At 36.5% G+C, this 23,234-nt stretch overlaps 1 protein-coding gene across 3 annotated transcripts in view; it reads left to right on the forward strand.

The window, feature by feature from the left end:
• The window catches only part of LOC122405480 (ABC transporter G family member 20), a 63,680-nt gene that overhangs the window by 22,971 nt on the left and 17,475 nt on the right, over positions 1 to 23,234 (forward strand). The window lies entirely within an intron of this gene.

The raw sequence follows: 23,234 nt of genomic DNA on the forward strand, positions 1-23,234 counted from the left end.
TCGGCGAAAACAGAACGTGTTCGATCGCGTAAGCTGACCATTAGTCGAACGCTCCGGTGCTCCCTTCGCTTCCGTTGAAAAGCGAGAAACCAGCGCGATATTACCAAAGCCGGACTCGCCGCAGGAAATTCGAAAGCGCCGATGGCTAAATCGTGATCTTAATCGACACGGTCAGCGTGGCTCGACGATCGATCGAAATCGTCGGGTGTTCCGTAACCTGTGAATCCCCCGTTCGATCCACGGGATCGCGCGTGGCTCCTTCACGGAAGGATCTAGATCAACATTATTGGTACTATTTTTTAGGGAATAATACTAAAATAATAGAAAAATATCGCAAGAGATATTATATTATACACCACTGTGTAATTTGTGAGACACGGTAAAAATTAGGCAATCGAGAGGACGTCGTGGAGAAATTCTTCGTTTGTTTTGTAATCGCAAAGAAATGAAAAGTTGAATAAATCGAGTATCAGATTCGATGTTCTGAAATTGACGAGGATAAAGTTTATAATTTAATAGAGAACAAACGAAATTTGTCAGTCTGGGGAATTTTAAACGTATTAAGACGAAAATTAAGAATATCGATTTGTTAATTGAGGCTTCGTTAAAAAGTTATTAACAATTAAATTAAGAAATTCCAAATCGTTGTGGAAAAATTATATTCGGTTGCTGGGGTCAATTACAATAATTTTTGGTGAATAAACACACCCTCGAAATCCTATCCATTTTCAAGAAAAAAATTCAAGAAGGTGGTGAAATTTTTTAGCAAATTAAAAAATTTCAAATCATTTTGGAAAAATTATATTCGATTGCAGGGGTCAATTACAATAATTTTTGGTGAATATACATACCCCCGAAATCCTACGCGTTTTCAAGGAAAAAATTCGAGAAGATGACTAAATTTTTCGACCGAAAAAAAAATTTCAAATCGTTTTAAAAAAATTATTTTCCATTACGGGGGTCGATTACAATCATTTTTGGTAAATAGACACACCCCCGAAATCCTATCCATTTTCAAGAAAAAAATTCATGAAGATGGTGAAATTTTTTAGCAAAATTAAAAATTTTCAAATCTTTTTGGAAAAATTATATTCGATTGCAGGTGTTAATTACAATAATTTTTGGTGAATAGACATACCCCCGAAATCCTACGCGTTTTCAAGGAAAAAATTCGAGAAGATGACTAAATTTTTCGACCGAAAAAAAAATTTCAAATCGTTTTAAAAAAATTATTTTCCATTACGGGGGTCGATTACAATCATTTTTGGTAAATAGACACACCCCCGAAATCCTATCCATTTTCAAGAAAAAAATTCATGAAGATGGTGAAATTTTTTAGCAAAATTAAAAATTTTCAAATCTTTTTGGAAAAATTATATTCGATTGCAGGTGTTAATTACAATAATTTTTGGTGAATAGACATACCCCCGAAATCCTACGCGTTTTCAAGGAAAAAATTCGAGAAGATGACTAAATTTTTCGACGAAAAAAAAAATTTCAAATCGTTCTGGAAAAATTATATTCGATTACAGGGGTTAATTACAATAATTTTTTATTAATACACATACCCTCGTAATACTACCCAGTTTCGAGAAAAAAATTCAGGAAGGTGGTGAAATTTTTTAGTAAATTAAAAAATTTGAAATCATTTTGGAAAAATTATATTCGATTGCAGGTGTTAATTACAATAATTTTTGGTGAATAGACATACCCACGAAATCCTGCGCATTTTTGAGAAAAAAATTCAGTAACCGGCGGAACTTTAAATGTTAATAACTTTTTAACGAAGCCTCCATCAACAAATTGGTATTCTTGATTTTCGTCTTATTTTGGCCTCTAGAATCCCCCATTAAAATTTTTCCCAGGGTGGTCCCATAAGTTTGTCTCGTTCGATATTTAAAAAATTGACGATAACAAAATTTCTAATTTAATAGAAAACAAAGAAAATTTGTCAGACCAGGAGATTTCTTAAACTCTAAAGATACTAACATCAAGGTATACAAATTTGAAATAAATAGATATTGTGTCAAAGCTCGTAAAAAAATCCAAAAAGTAATAAAAATCAAACAAGCTTGCTATTTTTCATAAAATTCCATTATACGTTTAAAATGTTCCTTTAAATTGCAGCATGAAACTCGATTAATAGTAGAACACGATAATAAAAATAACTATAATTAAATAAATAATTACGAAGGTAATTTTAAAAGTTTAAATACACAGTTGTAGCAAAATAGAGCTCGTAAAAAGATCCAAGAAGTAATAAAAAAAATAAATAAAAATCAAACAAGATTTTTCATAAAATTCCAACAAATGTTTTAAATATTGTTTTGCGAGTTTCGATAGAAAACGAGCATACGGGACGGCCAAATCTCTCATGCACGGTAAAAGTTGGGCAATCGCGAGGACCTTGGAGAGAAATTCCTGGTCGATGGTTTTATTTTCTAATTGCAAATAAAAGAGAAGTGGCGGAAGCCGAGTAAACGTAATGGCGACCGGGAGCGATCGAGGCGCGTCGTTTAATTAATTTCGATAGACACGTCGGCGGCCGTACGAAAAAGATGAATTTAATCCGCGTTCATCGTGACTCGGCTGTTTCCGCCGACGAGCAGAATAGAAAGCTCCGGCGCGCAAAGGAGATTTGCAGCATTTTGACAATCCTGGAACGCGAACGGTGAAATCGAACGCGTTCTTGGTGGCCACGCGTTCCACATACGCGTTTTCCGGCCAGCCATTTTCCACGATCGAGCTAAAGGATCCCCGTTTCACGCAAAAAGGCGTATCTTCGCCGAAAAGAATCGTTTAACACTAGATTTACGGCCATTGATCGCTCGTATATTTATCGATACCTTTCATGTTGACGATTACCTCAAAATACGATTTTTCTTTTAATTAGAATATGTATTCTTACTATTGCATCGATCAAATTCAATATAAGTTGTTAAAAAATAATATTTACGCGTTCTGCAATTTTAACACGCTCACTGCCAGATCAAAACCGTATAATATTCTGCAAAAGTACAATTTTGATTCTAAACCATCGTAAACTACATAATTTAAAATTTGTTTCAGTACTTATTTTCGTAACCTTGTTAAAATTCACAAATTCTATTCAAATTTATTTCCCTCGACGTCTTAACTTGAGAATTAATTTTTTTAGTATCGTAGTGGTAAATTCTGTCACAATTCTGTTAAATATGGAATCAGACATCCGTCAAATTTACGACTTCCGTAAATCTAGTGTTAAAGAGAATCTGACAAACGTAAACAGATCGTCTCAACCTAAAAAAGCAGTGAAGATAACGCTATTATCTTGGTTTCAACACAGGAAAGGAAGGTTGTGCCCCAAAGATGACGTAAATTCGATCTACAGTGTTTTCCAAAGTCACAATTGGATGTAACAGGCGTGATTTTTTTTAAATGTTAGGTAGACCCTTTCATAAGCATGTACAGTATTTTTTTCCATTAAAAAATATTAAAAGTATGGAAGTAACAATTTCATGTTTAATGGCTGTTCCAAGAAAGGTGCTCCATTGACTTCTACAGTTCCAATGTTTATCAGAAACAGAGGGGGTTAAATTATCTTAATTGCAAATGCTGTAGTTATAGCAGAAACTAAGGAGAAGTCAAAGTCTCGATAAGCAAAGGAATGGCGCCACTTGGAGTGTCCAATTTCTACTTTTCGACCTTCCTCCCGTCTTCAGCGTATTAAAACGAAATAGTAAAAGTCAATATTTTTAGAAATCTCTACTCCCAAGCGATTCCAGGCGTGTTTGCTGAACATTCTCTCCAAATTTCAAGTCGATTCCGTCCGCTAGATTCTTCGAACATCAGGAAGCTACAACTCCCACAATTTTTGATATTTTTCCGTGAAAAAAATACCGTGCATGCTTGTAAGTTGAATAAACATATCTGTAAAATCTCTGGTACGAAACAGTCTGCCTAACACTGAGAAAAAAAATCACAAAAGTGGTCGAAAGAGTAATCCAGTCTGGAGCGCGTTTGACTCGATCCGCTAGATTCTTCGAACATCAAGAAGCTACAACTCCCACAATTTTTGATATTTTTCCGTGAAAAAAATACCGTGCATGCTTGTGAGATGAATAAACATATCTGTAAAATCTCTGGTACGAAACAGTCTGCCTAACACTGAGAAAAAAAATCTCAAAAGAGGTCGAAAGAGTAATCCAGTCTGGAGACGGTTTGACTCGATCCGCTAGATTCTTCGAACATCAAGAAGCTACAACTCCCACAATTTTTGATATTTTTCCATGAAAAAAATACTGTGCATGCTTGTGAGATGGACAAACATATCTGTAAAATCTCTGGTACGAAACAGTCTGCCTAACACTGAGAAAAAAAATCACAAAAGAGGTCGAAAGAGTAACCCAGTCTGGAAACGGTTTGACTCGATCCGCTAGATTCTTCAAACATCAGGAAGCTACAACTCCCACAATTTTTGATATTTTTCCGTGAAAAAAATACCGTGCATGCTTGTGAGATGGACAAACATATCTGTAAAATCTCTGGTACGAAACAGTCTGCCTAACACTGAGAAAAAAAATCACAAAAGAGGTCGAAAGAGTAATCCAGTCTGGAGCGCGTTTGACTCGATCCGCTAGATTCTTTGAACATCAGGAAGCTACAACTCCCACAATTTTTGATATTTTTCCGTGAAAAAAATACCGTGCATGCTTGTGAGATGGATAAACATATCTGTAAAATCTCTGGTACGAAACAGTCTGCCTAACACTGAGAAAAAAAATCACAAAAGAGGTCGAAAGAGTAATCCAGTCTGGAGCGCGTTTGACTCGATCCGCTAGATTCTTCGAACATCAAGAAGCTACAACTCCCACAATTTTTGATATTTTTCCATGAAAAAAATACCGTGCATGCTTGTGAGATGGACAAACATATCTGTAAAATCTCTGGTACGAAACAGTCTGCCTAACACTGAGAAAAAAAATCACAAAAGAGGTCGAAAGAGTAACCCAGTCTGGAAACGGTTTGACTCGATCCGCTAGATTCTTCAAACATCAGGAAGCTACAACTCCCACAATTTTTGATATTTTTCCGTGAAAAAAATACCGTGCATGCTTGTGAGATGGACAAACATATCTGTAAAATCTCTGGTACGAAACAGTCTGCCTAACACTGAGAAAAAAAATCACAAAAGAGGTCGAAAGAGTAACCCAGTCTGGAGACGGTTTGACTCGATCCGCTAGATTCTTCGAACATCAAGAAGCTACAACTCCCATAATTTTTGATATTTTTCCATGAAAAAAATACCGTGCATGCTTGTGAGATGGATAAACATATCTGTAAAATCTCTGGTACGAAACAGTCTGCCTAACACTGAGAAAAAAAATCACAAAAGAGGTCGAAAGAGTAACCCAGTCTGGAAACGGTTTGACTCGATCCGCTAGATTCTTCAAACATCAGGAAGCTACAACTCCCACAATTTTTGATATTTTTCCGTGAAAAAAATACCGTGCATGCTTGTAAGTTGAATAAACATATCTGTAAAATCTCTGGTACGAAACAGTCTGCCTAACACTGAGAAAAAAAATCACAAAAGTGGTCGAAAGAGTAATCCAGTCTGGAGCGCGTTTGACTCGATCCGCTAGATTCTTCGAACATCAAGAAGCTACAACTCCCACAATTTTTGATATTTTTCCATGAAAAAAATACCGTGCATGCTTGTGAGATGGATAAACATATCTGTAAAATCTCTGGTACGAAACAGTCTGCCTAACACTGAGAACAAAAATCACAAAAGAGGTCGAAAGAGTAATCCAGTCTGGAGCGCGTTTGACTCGATCCGCTAGATTCTTCGAACATCAAGAAGCTACAACTCCCACAATTTTTGATATTTTTCCATGAAAAAAATACTGTGCATGCTTGTGAGTTGAATAAACATATCTGTAAAATCTCTGGTACGAAACAGTCTGCCTAACACTGAGAAAAAAAATCACAAAAGAGGTCGAAAGAGTAACCCAGTCTGGAAACGGTTTGACTCGATCCGCTAGATTCTTCAAACATCAGGAAGCTACAACTCCCACAATTTTTGATATTTTTCCGTGAAAAAAATACCGTGCATGCTTGTGAGATGAATAAACATATCTGTAAAATCTCTGGTACGAAACAGTCTGCCTAACACTGAGAAAAAAAATCACAAAAGAGGTCGAAAGAGTAATCCAGTCTGGAGCGCGTTTGACTCGATCCGCTAGATTCTTCGAACATCAAGAAGCTACAACTCCCACAATTTTTGATATTTTTCCATGAAAAAAATACCGTGCATGCTTGTGAGATGGATAAACATATCTGTAAAATCTCTGGTACGAAACAGTCTGCCTAACACTGAGAAAAAAAATCTCAAATGAGGTCGAAAGAGTAATCCAGTCTGGAGCGCGTTTCCTTCATAAATTCATACTCGACTCTCTCCGTAGAGCACAATACGGTTCGATAAAGAGGGAAACCATTGTAATAGGTGTTCCCTGCAATTAGTTCGTCTTCTTTTCACCGGGAGTTTGCCGGTTAGCGAGCACGCGATCTCGTAAATCCTCGGCGCGCGATCTCCGCCAAGGGTGCGAGAACGCAGATCCCGTTACGGGCCGGATAAAATCTGGTAAGGTTAATTATCGTCTCGCCAAGAAATCGCGAACACGACGTTAGATCGGCGCACGATGTGAAAGACCCGGGGAGAAATATACTTTCACGCGCGCCGCACAAAGGAAAATGCGAGCGAGCGATCGCGTGGCGTCAGCCGTTAAATTATTGTCCGAGCATCCCGCGTGAGATTCTTCCTCGCTCGAGAGTAAAACCACTTCGTCGCCGGCCTTTCTTTTCGATTCGATCGACGTTGCTCGATTTTTCACGCTTTCCATAATCCTTCTCACGAATTTAACACCATCGAGTCAAAAATCACCCATTCCGCAATTTCTGATAAGATTTTTTTTAAATCGACCATCAGAGGACCTTGTTCCTCAGCTATTGTTTGGGACCTGGTATCTCTAGTCTTTGTTTTTACGAAATTATTCGCTAATTTTTGTTTGTAAGCATGGAGAGATTGATTTTTTATTTTGATTTAATATTTTGCTTATTGATGCGGATGGGTGGGCGCTAGAACTACCGGAAGTGGTTGTTGAACATGTAAATGTGCCCTCCCTCTCCTTTTCACGGCTTCTAGACTCTCCTTAATATAAAAAGACCTCGATTCTATGGCTGTATTTTGTCAATTCTTTTTCTCGACTTTCGACGCTGATATTAATAAATTGTGAACATAATCTCGTTTGATACTGACCAGCGAGCGCTGCATTGGACCCTCCTCTTTCGAACGAGACCTCATTCGACCCAAAAGCTGCTCATATGAGCGCAAAATCTCTTATTTCGTGTACCCATATTTTGGGCCAAATTTTGTCGGTATACAGCGCTCTGCATTACCTGTATTTACCCCCTTGAGGGGCCTTTCTACCTTGTGGGATTTTAAAAACTCGAATTTTTTTTGCATTGTCTTTTAGTATGTAGTCTCGAAAATATGTCTACCAAATATTAAATTGAAATTCTAAAAACTAACGAAGTTATAGCCTGCTGAAACGTACCACGCGTAGGTATAACAACTGGACGCGAAACTTTAAAGCTGTTTTTCTCGAAACTACATTTTTCTATTCAAGATATCAGCAGAAAATTTATACAGTATCTTTAGAACTAGTCTGCCTATAGCATGAACTAAGATAATTGCGATATCTGCAATACTTTTTCTTTTATTACCAAAAAGGCCACTGAATATATGAAAATATTCAGTATTTTTTCGTAAAATAGCTGCCATTTTGCCATTTTTTGTTCTTTCGAAAAGATCCTAGTTCATGCTATAACCACACTCATCTATATTGAGAATATCGTTGGTTTTTGGATTTCGGATAACTTGTTCGCGAGATATCACATACGCAGTCGGGCGCCGTTCCTAAAAACTGTTGTTCGTTGATCGACAAAAACAGCGTAATTAATAGATATTACGCGTTGAAAAAATTCGTGAATATAGCTAAATATATAACAAATGTATCTACAAAACACGGAATTGATCGCTCTTTAATAGCCCACAAAAAAAAAATCACAAAGAAACATGTATTTTTCGTGCCCACAAGGTAGAATGGTCCCTTGAGTCTCACCACGTGTTGTACTGCTGTATTTTATTTTATAAATAAATCTTGCATTTTGTCTTTCACTTAATCTGAGTGAAGAACGTTGAACAAACCAACAGTGGTCGAAATTATTAGCAATTTCTAATAAAAATTCTGAAAGTGTATGAAAACTTATTTTTGGGTTATATATTACAAATCAAAGAGATATACACTTGAAAATTACAAAATACAGCAGTAGTGTAAATGAAACAGATATTTAATTGAATTTGTTTAAATTGTCCCATTTTTGAGTTAACGTAAACTTCGAATAAAACACTTAAAAGCGTTGGATGGTCTGGTAACAAAATTGAAATATAATTCCGGAGTGCAAAGGGTTAAATTCAATTTATGATAAATGAAATTTGAATCGAGCAAAGGGTCAATTTGCTCGAATTCTATTGATTTGGAATTCGAATTTGGCGCCATGCTGGGAAAGGAAAGGCGTACGGTTTTTGGTCGATCGAGTTGAGGTGGCAGATTACGCGTGGAACTTAGCACGATCGATGTAACGATTAGTCGGGATCCGTAACGGTCGTAGAAAGTAAAACGCATTGAACGCGATGGTAAAAGTCAATGACAGTCCGTGGAGAATACCGAACCTAAACGGCAATTGGAAGGCCGGGCTCGTTTGCTTTTCGGCACACGTTCTCCCCATCGTACGTACACACGCGTGGAATTTAGCTGGTCGCGTTCGTTGTGTAATTTCGTGTTATCGTAAACGTAATCCGTGGGGCCTGGCGCGCGGGCGATCGAAATTACGCGGCGTTGCGTAACCGCGCGACTTTACGACGAATCGGCAAATTGCGTAACACCCGGTGGGACACGAAAAAAAATCAACGGATCGAGAAATTAATTATCCAATGACCAGTCACGATCGAAGACACGCGGACAAGGACGAAACGAGCGCGATCGAACGACCGGGGGGGGAAAAGTCTGACGAAATTTCGCACGAAAAACCGTCGCATTTAAATATATCTGCGATAAAATTTTGCAAACTGAGACACGGTCAGTCTCGAATAGATAAGCGCGAAGGAATTTTTGACTGGAAATTAAAAAGCTCGATCTTTGCAACAAAAGGTTTCTGGATCAATGCGTCGGAGTGTGCATCATAAATCGACGTAAAAATTGGGATAATCGTGACAGGTGACAATGACATGTTGTCTCCCGCGAACTTGACCGTAATTGCCAACAAGGTGACACCGTTACATTAATATCGTTGGATTTAATAGCGTCGTACGAATCGTTCGAGCACCTTGAAACTGATCTTTGAACGATGCATTTGCATTTTCTCTGTAATGAATCTTTAATCTACGCGAAAGCGACACGCGAACGAACAAACGCGTCTTTGATGCTAGAGCTCGCGACAGTTGCGAGAAAAATTCAATAGTGTCTATTTTCTACAATTTTTATTAGAAATTACGAATTATTTTCACCGCTTCTGGTGGCTCCGTTAAGTTCCTTGCGTTCGTGTCTCTCTAGTACTGTTCTCGCGCTTGCCGGCGTCGAAGTCTCCGGGAATTTTAACGACGCGTCGATCACTAGGCGAATCGCGCTAGAATAATTCTGTCAATTGTTGATTCTGAGTTGAAAACTCTTGGATCAGTAATTTCTCTTGAGAATTTCGTAATATTATCGCTATTCGTTTATATTAATTTGGTTCGTATAAATTTAGTGAACGACGCGTAGATCACTAGGCGAATCATGCTAGAATAATTCTGTCAATTGTTGATTCTGAGTTGAAAACTCTTGGATCAGTAATTTCTCTTGAGAATTTCGTAATATTATTGCTATTCGTTTATATTAATTTAGGTCGTTTGTTTAAATTTTCAAGATTTTTTGTATACAAATTACAAGGTTTGATGATATCATAATTATGTATACATCTGTCTGTTAGGATGCATCGTCTGGGTCAACAGGTTCACTGTCTATGACCCGTATATGGGTCACAGCGCCAAGCTTTTTATTCGAATTAGTAAATAATGGAACAAATTGTCTATTATTCTTGGCCAATTAAACATTTGAAAAATGGACTTTCCACATTCCTACATAGAAATCAAAATAGAGAATAAGAGATCCTGTAAATCATATTTCTGCATTATACAAATACACATACAGCGGAAATTGTTGAGAAAGACAAATTTTACGAGCAGTGGATGTGTAATGTACGTTACTTTTGCATTTACACGTCTGTTACTATATTTTTCTATTATCGATCGTTGAAACGTATCATTTAATAGTATTACAAGCCTTAGAAACGCAAAAAGCAGGGTAATCGGGCCTAATAAGCTAGGTTACGACGCGAAACCTTATCGTCTAATTCGATAGACCTTATTGCGAACTGAAATCCATAATCTCTCTTTCTCCTGGCTTACTTTTTCTGCCTATCGATCCGACGTCTGTCGAGAATTAGATCGGATCTCTTTCTCGAGGAAAGTTTCCTCGTTTCGCCATAGGAAAAGCGTGACCCAATAAGTTTCGCGCGCGGATATTTCGTGGAACGGTGTTAGCTCTTAAAAAATGGTGAAATATTACTCGTCCACTCTCGCCATATACAAACAACTTATGCCAACCTCCCCTTGCCATATTCGTTAAATATCTTAAATTCATTTGATGGTTAATTAATTTTTTCAAATTTTCTCCTTTATTCTATTCTGTTCTGTTCGAGCACGATAACTCGTTAAACTAAAATTTTTAATGATCGTCGAAGCTACTCATTGCATCAACAAATTCATTGTATCGTCTTTGTTTAATTTTGGATTCCTTTACAAGTATTATTGCATCGTTCAAAAATTGAATATTTAAACGTTTCCACCATTTTGTCCTCACACTGTTTACTTCTACGTTCTTCACTACATTAAAATTCGTAACCTTATTTTAATTATCATGTTTTAATATTGAGACTTGCCTCGTTTCGAAGCTACTGGTTATCCTTGGCGTTTAAAAAATTCACACCTTTTCCATTCACGTGAATATAATTCAGATTTCGAAGCGACAAATTCACTGTATAGTCTTTGTCTAATCTTGGACTTTTTTCCAAGCACTATTGCATCGTTTAAAAACTGTATATTTAAACGTTTCCACCATTTTGTCCTCACACTGTTTACTTCATATTAAAATTCATAACCTTATTTTGATTATCATGATCTATCAATGGGACTTGCCTCGTTTCAAAGCTACCAAAAACTTAATCCTCGATCGATGCATTAACACTTTGACTGCCACGTCACCCATATATTACCACTATGGAATTAAAACAATTTATTCTGAAATTGAAATGTTAAATAAATTTGTATAGGACGAAGTTCAACGTGGTTACGAAAATAAGTACCGAAGACAAGTTTCAAGTTATGCAGATTACAATTGTCTAAAATCCAAGTCTTTTGGACTCGCGGAAAAGGAAGAATTCAATCGTGTGTTCCTCATTGAAAAACACTAAAAATGAATAAATAACGGAGACAAAAGGGAGTACGGGGAAAAGAGTGGAGTGGCGAGGAAAGCTGGCGCATAATGCGCAACAGAAATGATCGGTAAAAGCGTAAATCCGCGTCGACTTTCCTTAACGAGAGTGGCCAGTCACGATCAGCTGTGGACCGCGAGGCCGCGAAAAGAAATGCTTAATCCAGCGGTTTTAATAAGTGTGTCACTCCGGATCGCCGGGCAAGCAAGTCTCGAAACGTCATCGCGAAACGATTACGCAGCCGCCGCGTTATATTATCGATAATCGACGTTACACTTTTTTTTCCTCGATCAATAATAATCGAGGCGAGATCGATCCTCGACGCCTCCACGCTTGGGTCCCATTTTTTCCCTACCGTGTGAGCACGAAAACCGACTCGACGTCCCGATAGCTGCAACATTATTAACTTTTACTTGCCCCGGAGCCGCGGAATGCTTTCTCTTGATTTTCTCGATGACAAGACCGACTGTTTTTTCGCGTCACGCGTCACGTCCGCGGCTACGGCGTCGCGTAATCGAGAGGTCGCCGAACCATTCCGTACTTACGCCCGACAACTATCCCTTTGATGCTCTCACCATTCACCAAACACGCTACGATGTCAAAATTCTTATTGTATTGATCAAGTTTATTGGATTTAAATAAAGCATTATTTATGTTAAAAGATAATTCCGGGATCTGAGATTATTTGAACCACGTGCTGACGCAACATGTAAAGAAAGAGTACTTTCATTAATTGAGGTCCTCTAGTCAGGATATCGAGACCCAAACGAGAGGAAGAAAGGATATAGAGGGAGATTGTGTAAAAGGCGCATGTGCGATGATCTAAGTGATCGATAGATAACAGTAAATAAAAGAATAGGACTAGGTGTAAGTCAGCGAGGAGAATAGACTTAAATTGTCGTTTCTCTTTCTATAGAGCAACACGTGTTGGTTATTCCCCTGGAAGTCCTTAAATTTCTCCGTTGTCTTATATACAGGGTGTCTCACCCGATTTTGACATCTTTGATTTCCTCGCTATTGTTACTCGTAACAAAAAAATGTTTCAGCGGAGGCTTGAATGGTATCGAGTGGAGCATATTCCGATGTTATCATTTTCTCCGTGAGTGGACGCGTAAAGGTCATACGAAGGTCAACTTTGTTTTTTTAAATGGAACGAGGTATTTTTTAATACATCGATCGATTCAGCTGGACAGTCGTTATAAAAAAGTACTGACTATGTAACGTCGAGAAATTAGTAGTTCAGGAGATATTTCAATTTAAATTATTTAAATTCTTAAGGCAAAGTTTGTCGATCCCAGGTTCGAATCCCCGCCAAGTTACTTTTTTTCTTTTCATTATTTTTAAATGCAAAAATATATTTTATCTATTATGTGTATACTACATGAATATTAGGATAAAAAAACAATTTTTTTTATGCAGAAAACAGTAGTAGGTATTATGCAATTAAATAATTCTTTTGCTATACAGGTATCGAACTATGATTGAAAATATTTCGAAAATGGAGTTCGACTTTACGATCTATGTTTACTAAAGCTTTTTTACTCGGTACAGTGTATGCTATGTACCATATAAATATCGAATGGTTTTGTTTTAACACCCTGTGTACTACAATTTGCACCTGATATCGTTTCAAAAGCAATCTCCAACGCGAGTATCGCGTTGTTAATGCTAGGCTGCGTGCCTCGCGGATCGGTAAAATGTCAATTATAAATAATCGATCGGATCGCTGCGACGTTATTATTATACTCGACTTGTCGCGAGGCACGAGTCTGATTCACGATCCATAAAACGATCGAGGCTGATCGATTATCGTCACGTTCTAAAGTGCAACCGTTCCCATAAACGTCCAAAAACCGTTCTCACTTCGACTTGCGTATACGAGTTAGACGAAATCGGTTGTAGCTTTCGCTGAATTCTCTAATGTTCCGACGCGAGTCGAGACGGAAGAATCTTTTTCATCGATCTACGGATGGCCGTTGTACCGGACTCTTAGAAACGAAAAAAGGGAATCGAAAATTCCAATGTTATGCTCGGTTTGTCTCGATAAATCAACTCCGCTGGTAAAAAAAAAACGTGTTCCAGACAATGTTTTGCGAATGTTTAAACGATTTCCTGTTGAAACGGCGAGGCAAAAGCGCTAATGGCCGTTCGATACGCATCGGCTCGTCGAGCGAAACCGCGTACTTGGACAAACAATTACGATATTATTCAAATTCGCTCGAACAATTAGACGACTCGGGAGACAAATGAACGTAACGACGCATTAACATTGCAAATCCCCCATCGCGAACACGGTAATCTTACAAACACGCGCACTTGTAACCAACATTCACGCTGACTAGGCATACCTAATCGAATTATCAATATAAATAATCTGTTATTCCCCGCAAATAACTCCTTTCATTAGAGATCTTTGTCCCAAGACTCGAACGACTATTGAAACACTTTAAGAACACTTCGAGACACTCGAAAGATATGGAACTCCTTTTGCCCGACAAAAGATTCGAATATTTTGAATAATTTCACACGTTTTAGGCTAATTTATAATTCAGGCAATTTCGGTTTCTGTTAACGAAACTTTCGTTCGAAGGTGTTTCGCGATGACGCAAACGGGAGCGTCGATACTGGTTTTCTTGCTTTTCATCCGGTCGAAGGTCACGCGTGGACGGTGGTCAGGGTCGAAGTACATCTCGAGGAAGTCGGTGCCTCGCGACGCGTGGTATAACATCATGGTTTTTGTTCGTGACGACCGAGGGGACTTTTTTTCCTTCTCAAAGAGATCGTCGTCGTTGCACTTTGATCGCAGGTGGCGGGAAAAACTCGGACAAAAACATGTTTTCTCGGCGAACGGGTCGTACACGGAAGGTTGACTGAAAGATACTGTTGTATAACTGCTGGAAAAGATCATCTCCCAGCGACGTTTCACGATCTTCTGCATCTGACCCATTTTTGGGAAATTTTAACCAAATTTCTTTTTAAAGAGCAGCTCCAAAAGTGGGCAAATTTTTCTGTAGAAAGCAATTTCATTCATTTTGGCAAATTTTTAATGAAATTTCTTTTTGGTTTTGGTGCTACTCTTTACTTTTAATATTTTAAATCCAAGACTGGGTAAATTTTTCTGTTTCAAAGGGATTTAATTCATTTTGGCAAATTTTTAATTAAATTTCTTTGTAAAAAATAGTTCCAAAATTGGGTAAACTTTTCTGGCGAAAGGAATTTTATTGAATTTTATTTGAATTTTATTTGAATTTAATTGAAGAAAGGAATTTATTTTTGGCAAATTTGTAATGAAATTTCTTTTTAAAGAGTAGCTCCAAAACTGGGTAAATTTTTCTGTCGAAAAGAATTTAATTGATTTTGGCAAATAATGAAATTTTTGTTTAAAAGTAGCTTCAAAATTGGGTGAATTTTTCTATGGAAAGGAATTTCATTCATTTTGTCAAATTTTTAATGAAATTTCTTTTTGGTTTTTGGAGCTACTCTTTACTTTTAAAGAATAGCTCCAAAACTGGGTAAATTTTTCTGTTTCTAAGGGATTTAATTCATTTTGGCAAATTTTTAATTAAATTTCTTTGTAAAAAATAGTTCCAAAATTGGGTAAACTTTTCTGGCGAAAGGAATTTTATTGAATTTTATTTGAATTTAATTGAAGAAAGGAATTTATTTTTGGCAAATTTGTAATGAAATTTCTTTTTAAAGAGTAGCTCCAAAACTGGGTAAATTTTTCTGTCGAAAAGAATTTAATTGATTTTGGCAAATAATGAAATTTTTGTTTAAAAGTAGCTTCAAAATTGGGTGAATTTTTCTATGGAAAGGAATTTCATTCATTTTGGCAAATTTTTAATGAAATTTCTTTTTGGTTTTTGGAGCTACTCTTTACTTTTAAAGAATAGCTCCAAAACTGGGTAAATTTTTCTGTTTTTAAGGGATTTAATTCATTTTGGCAAATTTTTAATGAAATTTCTTTCTAAAAAATAGTTCCAAAATTGGGTAAACTTTTCTGGCGAAAGGAATTTTATTTGAATTTTATTTGAATTTAATTGAAGAAAGGAATTTATTTTTGACAAATTTGTAATGAAATTTCTTTTTAAAGAAAAGCTCCAAAACTGGGTAAATTTTTCTGTTTTTAAGGGATTTAATTCATTTTGGCAAATTTTTAATGAAATTTCTGTCTAAAAAATAGTTCCAAAATTGGGTAAACTTTTCTGGCAAAAGGAATTTTATTGAATTTTATTTGAATTTAATTGAAGAAAGGAATTTGTTTTTGTCAAATTTGTAATGAAATTTCTTTTTAAAGAATAGCTTCAAAACTGAGTAAATTTTTCTGTGGAAAAGAATTTAATTGATTTTGTCAAATTTTTAATAAAATTTCTTTTTAAAGAAAAGCTCCAAAACTGGGTAAATTTTTCTGTTGAAAAAAATTTCATTTATTTTGGTAAATTCTTGATGAAATTTCTTTTTAAAAAATAGCTCCAAAACTTGATAATTTTCTCTGTCAAAAGGAATTTAATTCATTTTACCAAATTCTTGATGAAATTTCTTTTTAAAAAATAGCTCCAAAACTTGATAATTTTCTCTGTCAAAAGGAATTTAATTCATTTTACCAAATTCCTAATAAAACTTCTTTCTAAACAATAGCTCCAAAATGGGGTAAATTTTTCTATCGAAAAGAAACTTAAAATTCCTTTTTGTCAAATTTTTAATGAAATTTCTTTCTAAAAAGTAGCCCCAAAACTGAATTTTATCGAAAAGAATTTAACGCTAGAATAAACAGTCAAAATGATTATTAACCTCTAATAAAAATGGTAAAAAACTTACTTTTACCAACTGGATTTTTGCAATTTGCAGTTTCCTATAAGAGAATGATTTTTAATTTCAATATAAAATATTAATTTCAATATAATTTCAACACAAATAAATACATCATAATTTTTGGCAGTTCTAGTGCTAGATATAAAGCAAATTGTATATTATTATTATTTGAACAATAAATTTTAACGATCAATGCTCTTTGTTACAAACTTACAGAACTAAAACAGAGTATAAAACACTAAAATAATAATGGACACTATCCCTCCGCCATTTGCAAGACTCGTTGGATAAAACCGGTCTAATAAAAAGCTATTTTAAAACTTGACAAAAAACTAGTAAACAAGTTTACTATAAACGCGTCTCGCTATCAACCGGTCTAATAAAAAGCTATTTCGAAATTTGGTAAAAAAATAAATACATTTCTGAAACGATTCCAGAGACTGCTCGCCTCAAATATTATTTTACTTATTTAAAACTAGATTTAGATAAGCCATCAATTTTACGGATGTCAGATTCCATATTTAAAATTGCAGAACGAAATTGCGTAAATATTACTTTTTAACAACTTATATTGAATTTGATTAATGCAATGGCATATACACATATTCTAATTAAAAGAAAAATCGTATTTTGAGGTAATCGTCAACATGAAAGGTATCAATAAATAAATCTAGTGTTAAAAAATGAAAAATACTCAAACACAAATAAGGTTACTAATTTCATACAAAATTAAGTAAACAACTCGAGCAGAAAATGCAAAAAAAAAAAAAGTTTAAATTGATCGTGGTTATCGAATGGGAAGCAATGTTTTCCAATAACTTTGAAATTCGTCGTGACACGGAAATATTGTATAATAGAAAAAATGGAGATCACGAGGAGGGAATAGGTTGCGAAAAGACGAAGGTCGAACCCAACGAGCTCGAGCTGTTTGGTCCGACGTTTTCAGTGACAATGCAAGTCACGTTTCGAATCCATGCTCTGGTCGTTTGCACGCGGTGAATCGAAATCAAGCCAAGGTTAAGGTTCGATCAGAAAACTGATGCAACTCCACCCCCTTTTACAGACCCGAAATGCAGATTATCATCCCTCTAATTTATTCCAACGTTTCAACTTTCATTGTTACGTGCTCAGAATTTCACTCTGCAATGTCCATTTTTTAAATCACTCTATTTCGTAATTGAACAGTGCGTTTCGTAAGCACAAATTTAATTGCACGGTTGTTACAACTTTAACAACATTTTCGATTACGAAATTTCACGAAATGATAGCCTAAAGTTACGACAGATTATTTAACGCTGGAAGTACCTAACTGGTCGAAAGGATCAGTAATTTCTAAAATTGTATTGAATTTTTGAGAATTTTCATTTCTTCGAGGATCTGTTTTTTAAATTTCTTTGTTACGAGGTTCGATTATTTAACGCGTTGCATCGTTGAGAAACGTGCGTCCAAGTGGGCAAGCCAGTGCCAAAAAAGGGGGTAAAGTTCGCAATAGTCTGTTCAAGGTCGATCGTAAATGGGACGCTCGTGATCGTACGGTCGATCAAAATCGCCGGGATTGATCGATAGTCGTAGCGCGTAATCGAAACGCGACGTATGTTTACGGATGATCGTCGTGTCGCGGGATGGTCTCTTCGATACCTTAAGGCGATCCTCTTCTTGCGTTCGGATCGTGACTCGATAAAAAGCAGCTCGCGTTGCGCGTGGTAAAAAAAAAAAGTATTTATCATGTATAATCGGTCCCTCGATGTCGCGAAACGCGCGTCACGTCGATTCGTAAAAGAAACTCGGCAAAAGAACCGATTTTACATATCTCGGCGACGATCGAGAAAAGAGAAGAGAAGAAAAAAATATTCAACGGAAGAAATCGTAAATGAAATCGCGATTCGAGTTCCATTCGAGTCGCTGGATAAAAAGAGAACTCTATTTCACGGTGGTTTGGGAACGCGACGCGGTCGATCGGCGAGAAATCGTAAAAATCGACCGCAGGACTCCGCGTTGTTCCGGGATTTAAAAGGTTCGGTTTAATTGAAAGGACGCCGTTTCGGATCGTTCGATGAGCGCGAAAACGCAGCCGTCAGCGACGTCCGTGCAAACCCCGCTGCTTTCAACGATTCGGTCACGGTGCTTAACTGCAACGCGCTCCGTTTTCTTTCCATCACGCTCCGAGGAAAACCGAACCAACCGGCATTTAACGCGGCTGACCCGCCATCAACTCCATTCAAATCGTCTCGATTGTTCCGCTCAACCTTTACAACGATCCACCTAACCATTCGATGCTTTTTACGATCCATATATTAGGTGTACGAATAATCCAAATTAATTTAATTTAAGCAGTTGTAAAGTCAATAGATTTTCTCGCTCTTTTGTGGTCATATAGTACACCAAAGTGAGATACACGATGCTAGGAATATTATTACGAGGAATTATAAAAGTATCCTCAACAAATGTGATAAGTTGAATGTACGACAGTAGATCACGCGTACGTGACAGTGGCTGACGTCTGCTGGCTCTCGAAGTCACGTATACGTGAGAGCGGCCGTCAAAGTGTTAAGCAGTTGCAAAATCAAGTTTGAAGTCGATAGATTTTCCCGCTCTTTTGCGCTCATATAGTACACCAAAGTGAGATACACGATGCTAGGAATATTATTACGAGGAATTATAAAAGTAACCTAAACAAACGAGATAAGTTGAATGGTAACAAAGGATGAAATGGTCATTGATACAGTAGATCACGCGTGCGTATTGACCGTGATTGGTGTTTTTCGTTAATAATTCAAAAACGAAGCTCCATCCGACATTTTTGCGAAGGAAATTGTTGTTCAGAATCGTCACAGCTACCCCCCATTTCCGGTTCTTACACTATTTACGGGACACCCTGTAGATCGAATTTACGTCATCTTTGGGGCACCAATACACCCCTAATCAATTTTTCCCTTATGCCAATAGATCCAGATCTGTGTAACTTTGAATTTTTTTTTTTTTTTTTTGCAAAAATGTGTATTTAAATTTTCTTCCTCGCTAATAAATAAATAAATTCCAGCTATTTCTGAGCCAGCGAGTACAGCGAATTCCGTGCACATGGTTTCGTTATTTCCTCGTTTCGTAAGTCGAACCAGAAACCATAAATAAAATAGAATCGTGTCTCGACGCAGGCAGCGATAATCGCATCTAATTTTAATCGACGATCGAAGAGAGTCTCGCGCGTAAAATGCAAAGAGGGCAAGGCAGCGATATTCACAAGCGTTCTCAGTTCCCAGCGATGCCAATCGAAAGGGAACGAAACGTCGAGATTTCCAGAAATTCTATTCGACTTAGTCATCGTGGTGGTTTCGCAAAACGGACGAGCCTCGTTTGACGTGCGTTCGAAAAGTAATTAGTGGGCTGGCCGAGGGCGTGCAAAAGTCGATCGGAACGGAAAACCAACAGTTTCTGCCTGCTTTTTCATTATTAAGCCCGATTAGATGGTATCGTTGCATGACGATGCGTGGCTTCGAGTGCAATCACGAAACGACCGTGTGTGCGGTAATACTATTACAATCGCGATAGTACGACGATTAGGAAACACGCACGACGTTGAACAAACGCTAATTAATTGTTTGCGTTCCTGGAAAATTAAATGGAATTCTTAGAATGATAGAAAACTACTTTTCTCTGTTGCACGTACTTAAAACGAGGATCAACGTTGTTTATTTAACGCTGCAACTATTGAAAATTATTATGTGTACAATGGAAACAAGTGTTTGCTCGTTCCCTTGAGGTAGAATACATTTTTTATAATTTTTATTAGAAGTTACCAATCACTTTGACCACTTCCGGTAGTTCTAGCGTTATATAATCGTGTAAAAAATGGAAAAATTGGGTGCTCGTGTCTTTGATTTTGAATATTTTATTTATTCGATAAACGAGGGAAGTCCCATTAGTGTACAAAGTAGTGGAATAATCAAAGTGAGGCTATGAAGGTAATTGTAATGCAAATTAGGTAAATGGAGGGAACAAAATGTTGGAAAAGTTTAAATACTCAGTTTTCGAACGATAAAATGGTGACCTAAAACGAATACAAGATCGAGTGGATCTGTTGCAAATCTCGATCTATTGATACCAGGAAGAAACGTGCATAAGAATCTAAATCTCCTTGCGAAATTATAAAAATTAATTAACTGAAACACAATCGATGGAACACGAATATTTCTAATCGAGTTCTATAAAAATCTAGATTCAAATATCAATAAATTCAATAGTCTAATTGAAACTGAGATACTTGAGGAATCCGTGTTGCACTCACTCGATCAACAGCTTATCTTTAACTGGTTATTAATATAAAAGCCTAATCGCGTGGACGACTGTGAAACTGGCGAAACAACGCATTGCAAAACCTAATATTTTATACGATTCGTTTGCAATAGATAATAGCTTGAGAAATTTAACAGCAAAGTGAACTCCTATATGCACTCACGATTCTATATAACCGCATTTATTATAATTAAAAGCAGTACGATTTATGCAACGCCAGTGTTCAAGATTAGAAATGCCAGGTTGCGGTGGAGAAGTGACGAATATTATTTCCAATGGTTGCTTCGAGGTTGTAGAAAAGTGAAATGCGTTCCGAGAAAAGATCGATTGGGAAAATGGAGGAACGCAGAATGGAGAATTTGAGTGTTGACCGACCATGGCCCAGAAAAAGCCGGGCTCGCGTGGCACTCTGGGTCTTTCTACACGCGTCCTCGGCGTACGTCGTCCCCTGGAATGCCAGGTTGCGCAATCGCCCAGGTACTGGAACATCTCTGGGGTCGATTTTCGAATACTAAGCGTTATTACGTCCACCGATCGACGATCTCGAAACTCTCATGGCGGCGATCAACTTTTCAAACACACGAATCTAGCGTTTTTCGATCGTGTAAATTCAGTTTCAACGTTCTTTCAGATTCTTATTCCCGATTAATAGTTAAATTTTACGTAATTCATATCGATGTGCTCGAAACTGTCATGGCGGCGATCAACTTTTCAAACACACGAATCTAGCGTTTTTCGATCGTGTAAAGTCAGTTTCAACGTTCTTTCAGATTCTTATTCTTGATTAGTAATTAAATTTTACGTAATCCATATCGACGAGCTCGAAACTGTCATGGCGGCGATCAATTTTTCAAACATACGAATCAAGTGTTTTTCGATCGTGTAAATTCAGTTTCAACGTTCTTTCAGATTCTTATTCTTGATTAATAATTAAATTGTACGTAATCCATCATATTGACGATCTTGAAACTGTCATGGCGGCGATCAACTTTTCATATATACGAATCTAGCGTTTTTCGATCGTGTAAATTCAGTTTCAACGTTCTTTCAGATTCTTATTCCTGATTAATAGTTAAATTTTACGTAATCCATATCAATGAGCAAGAAACTGTCATGGCGGCGATCAACTTTTCAAACACACGAATCTAGTGTTTTTCGATCGTGTAAATTCAGTTTCAACGTTCTTTCAGATTCTTATTCCTGATTAATAGTTAAATTGTACGTAATCCATCATATTGAAGATCTCGAAACTGTCATGGCGACTATCAACTTTTCAAATATACTAATCTAGTATTTTCCGATCGTGTAAATTCAGTTTCAACGTTCTTTCAGATTCTTATTCCTAATTAATAGTTAAATTTTACGTAATCCATATCAATGAGCAAGAAACTGTCATGGCGGCGATCAACTTTTCAAACACATGAATCTAGCGTTTTTCGATCGTGTAAATTCAGTTTCAACGTTCTTTCAGATTCTTGTTCTTGATTAATAGTTAAATTGTACGTAATCCATCATATTGAAGATCTCGAAACTGTCATGGCGACTATCAACTTTTCAAATATACTAATCTAGAGTTTTCCAATCGTAAATTCAGTTTTATTATTATTATTCATTTAATAATAATAATAAATTCAGTTTCAACGTACTTCCCGATTTTTATTCCAAATTAATAATTAAATTGTATGTAATCCATATCGACGAGTTCGAAACTGTGATGGCAACCATCAACTTTTCAAATATACGAATCTAGAATTTTCCAATCGTAAATTGAGTTTTATTATTATTATTATTATTATTATTATTATTATTATTATTATTATTCATTTAATAATATTTTCAAGTCTACAAATGTACTGTTTTCTGATCGTAAATTCAGTTTCACCGTTCTTCCTGATTCTTATTCCCGATTAATAATTAAATTGTACGTAATCCATATCGACGAGCTCGAAACTGTCATGGCGGCGATCAACTTTTCAAACCTACGAATTTAGAGTTTTCCAATCGTAAATTCAGTGTTATTATTATTATTATTATTATTATTATTATTCATTTAATAATAATAATAAATTCAGTTTCAACGTTCTTCCCGATTCTTATTCCTGATTAATAATTAAATTGTACGTAATCCATCATATCGACGAGCTCGAAACTGTCATGGCGGCGATCAACTTTACAAGTCTACAAATCTAGCGTTTTCCAATTGTGAATTCATTTTCAACGTTCTTCCCGATTAATAATTAAATTGTACGTAATCTAAATCGACGATCGATGACTGAAGTAGTCCCCCAAATAAATAAATAAATAAATAAATATTTGTCGACACTATTTGGCTATACAATCGCGGATAAACTGAATTTCCTTCGCGTTTCTTATTTCACGGTAGTTGCACGTGCGTTAACACGGTTAAGCACGAATCGTAGAAAGTTCCGGGCGGTACGAGTTGATCGTTTTCACGAAATCCCGACAGCGTGCAATTCGTACGCGATTCCTCGGTCACG

The sequence above is a fragment of the Colletes gigas genome, unplaced genomic scaffold (genome assembly GCF_013123115.1).
Source record: "Colletes gigas isolate AHSC1104 unplaced genomic scaffold, ASM1312311v1 Colletes_gigas_Sc00004, whole genome shotgun sequence".
NCBI lineage: Eukaryota > Metazoa > Arthropoda > Insecta > Hymenoptera > Colletidae > Colletes > Colletes gigas.